Raw genomic sequence first — 4,019 nt, forward strand, 5'->3', positions numbered from 1 at the left:
TGTGGCAAGAATGAATCAAGAAAAGAATCCTTACCAAGTTTTAAACGGGACAGCTGTAGGAAAAAGAACACTACAAAGACCCACGATACATATGAATGACAACATTATCCAAGATGTCGAAAAACTTGTGGAAAATCCGGGCAGTGGCAGGAGATCGTCGACGACAGGGATCGATGGAGAGGCTTGGTGAAGGTCATGGGACTTGAAGCCCAAGTACCAATGGAGTGAGTGGATTGAGTGGAGTGTGTGAGTGATGATGATGATGATGATAGTAATAATAATAATAATGATGAAGATAATAATAACAATAATAATAACAACAATAATAATAATAATAATAATAATAATAATAATAATAATAATAATAATAATAATAATAATAATAATAATAATAATAATAATAATAACAGAAATAATAATGATAGTAATAATGATAATAATAATAATAATTATAATAATAACAACAATAATAATGATAGAATGAAAATAATAGTAATAATGGTAAATGTAATAACGATCATTTTTTCTCACCTTTTTTCAGCGCCTGTTGGGTGATGGCCTGTCAGTCACCGATGCTCTCCCCGCAAAGTTCCTCCATTGTCTCCGATCCATTAAGAATTCCCGTCTCTCCTCTGCTCCCGACTGCTTCCCTGACACCTTCTATCCATCTTTCCCTCGGTCTAGCCTTCTCCCTTGTCGAATCCATTCCAGTGAGAGCTTTTCAGACAGTCTTTCCTGTTCCATTCTCATTATGTGCCCTTACCATCTTAATCTGTTCCTTCCTTTATCTCAAAGATGGCGGTTTTTCCCGATTCACGTTTAATATCAACGATTCTTATCCGGTCCATTCTCGTTACCCCTTTTAATCAGATTTCGTATTTTCATCTCAGCCACCTGTGTTTTCTATTTGGTTCTTTATGTCAGGTCAAAGTCTAAACCTCTGTACTCTCCTTATTCAAAATTGAGTCTCTTGTTGGATCATGTAATAGTTCTTGTATGCATAATATATCTCGCTGGAGACATTTATGGCTATATCAACAAGTTTGTGGATGTTACCAAGATACTAAAGAAAATAGAAAAATTCTAACAAAGATTATAGATAAAGCTAACAATGTCGAGTGCAATTTAACGCCCGAAATTGTAGTATGATCCACAGGGAAAAAATACTAAGACACCATTCAAATGAGAGGTAGCAGTTTTAGCAACACATAAGATTACATTTACCAGGGATCTCAATCCAGTACATCACATCACGTGATCAATTTAGCATAGAACATACCCATGGCAAGTAAACATAAATCTGACTTTGAGTAGCATTAGATGGCGGTTGAGGTGCATACGCCAGGAGGCGCGTAGCTGAGACCAAATTATCTACCTTTGCCCTATCCGTTTGGACTGTTGTTAGAAGTTAAGTCATCACTTGGAATCGGAGAAAAGTGCGGAACTCAAACTAGCGAAAACAGTACAATTTCGATTACGACACCACCATAGTGAAAATATTAATAACACAGCACCTTAAGCTCAGCTTAGAACACACGTTTAAGAACTGGACCACTAAATATTTTTTTTTCGTCACATGAAACCCAGAACTAAAAAAAAAATCCTACTTCTTTTGTATGACTATTGGTAACCAAACGGTGCGCTGGGCGGTTGATTGAGGAGGTGAAGGGAGAGGAGCCATATTCGTATGAAGGCCTATGACTTTACTCACTCCGTTGGCACGCGAGAAAATGTTGTATCAAGATTTGGCCGATTTTAGCACCCACACTTAAAAAAGGTGCCCCACCCCTGGCCTAGAATATCCAGCTGTGATAAGGAACTAATGACATGACTAAGTTTAAATAAGTCCAAAGGACATGAAATATTGATTCGGAATCTGTATGAACCGATGTCTTGTGAAATATAGAAAGTTGGGGAATGAAGAAAAATTCTACTTTATCAAAGCAGTTGATGTTTTTATGTTTCGTATAGTTTTGTACAATTTATTTCATGTGTTTCATAAAATTTGTCGTATGCATGCATATTTTGTTTTTTTGTTTGTCTGATTATTCATTTTTATTCATCTACCTATTATTATTTTTTTCTTAAAGCATGAAATTTAAGGGTAATCGTGGTATCTATATACTTTGGTTTCATCTTACCCAAAAAAACTCAATTTGGGGTGACAAATAATTACAATCAGAAGGACCATACTAGTCCACTCCAGTAGTATCCCCCTCCCTTGTCGCTACCTCCCTCCCCTAGGTAAAGGCAGGTGATTTTCTTTTACATCATGGGGGTATGTTTCCATGGGGTTAGTAAAGATCAGATATACATATTTTTCTTATCCCACACATTATTATATATTCTTTAATCCAAACTGGTTATTTTCCGCCCAATCCTGTTTTTATACCCAATAGGTAACTGTACCCCACTTGTTCAAACATGTTAGTGATGGTCGGTGCGTGCGTTGTTGGAAGTTTGCCTTCAGAAAACAAATATTTCCAGTTCCCCAAAGAAGTAGACATAGGTTAAGTCAGGGGTTCCCAAAGTGGGTTCCGTGAAGCTAGGCCAGGGGTTCCGTAGGTTGTAAGCTAAAGTTCACCAGACATGCAAAGTATAGTATGTTTAAGGAAATTATGTTGTACAATTTACTCTTTTGAGTAAAAAGTATGTTTATTTAAAATAAATTCATTTTTCAGTATAGTTTGTTTTAAGGAAATTATGTACAACATACTATTTTGAGTATAAAGTATGTTTGTTTAAAATAAATTCATTTTTCAATATAGTATGTTTTATTTTGGGTTCCATTTTTTTTTTTTTTTTTAAATAATGTCAAATGGTTCCGCAACAAAAAAAGTTTGGGAACCACTGGGTTAAGTGAACGAACAAAAATATATTGGCATTGTGAACACAAAATTCATATTCTATGGATTAGAACAGTACTTCCCAACCTGGGGTGCTGAAATCGATTATAGGGGGTGCTGGGAAATGATGCACATAAAAATCACATTGATATATGTATCATTGATTACCTAGTTGTGCATATTTGACTTTTTCCATGTTATTTCATTTTTGTAGGGTGTTCTTATTTCTTCTACAAACAATATTGTCAATTTGTTTCATTTCTAAGGAATCAAGAAAATAAATCGTCAAGCAGTACACTTCACTTTCTTTTATCCTTCTAATAACAAGATAGGGGTGCTGGACTGCTTAGACATGAGAACAGGGGATACTATGGTCGGAAAAGATTGGGAAACGCTGGTCTAGCAGCATCAATGATAATAATGAAAAGCATCCTTAGATATCCAGATGAAATGACATTTGTTCTTTTAAAAACTATTGTAAAGAATTTGAAGGATTAGTAATTACCTTCCAATTCTATTGAAGGAGTTTTGATTGATTTGCATGAAATATTTTTGTAAGGAAACTTATCATGAACATGTAATTGATGTTATAATGAGGAATACATGCTTTAATCTAATTTGATGATGCAAAAATGTGAAATAGCAATAATTTCCATGCTAAAAATGCACAGGCATTCATTAATTAACTTCGTTCTTTTGTAAGGAAATGAATCAACAAGTACTTTCTATGTGACATAATAAAGAATATATATCTTATTTAGTTTGGTGAAGCACAAATATGAAATATTAATAATTTTTATAATAGAAATATACGAGCATTCATTGCAAAACCTCTTTTTGAGCAAAATAGATATGATTTTTCAATCACCATCGTTTTATCCCATATCCAGTGAAAAAACAATAATGGAAAAATGACATGGTTCAAGACCAGCCCATATTTATGTAATAATGACAATAAAATAAACCAGGTTATATGAAAATACTATACTATAATCCTGTGATTTTTGTTCAATTTCACATATTTCCTTAACTCCCCCTTTTTCTAGACTGGAATTGACAACACTAGAAGAAGGAAGAAAAAGGTGATATCAATATTCTGTAGGAATATGCCAACATAAAGCAACTCACAGAGAAAACTAAGTTCATTAATGGGTAGGACGAGAGTACACGAAT

This window comes from Oratosquilla oratoria, chromosome 35, assembly GCF_046742065.1.
Source record: "Oratosquilla oratoria isolate Oo_2021 chromosome 35, ASM4674206v1, whole genome shotgun sequence".
Lineage (NCBI taxonomy): Eukaryota > Metazoa > Arthropoda > Malacostraca > Stomatopoda > Squillidae > Oratosquilla > Oratosquilla oratoria.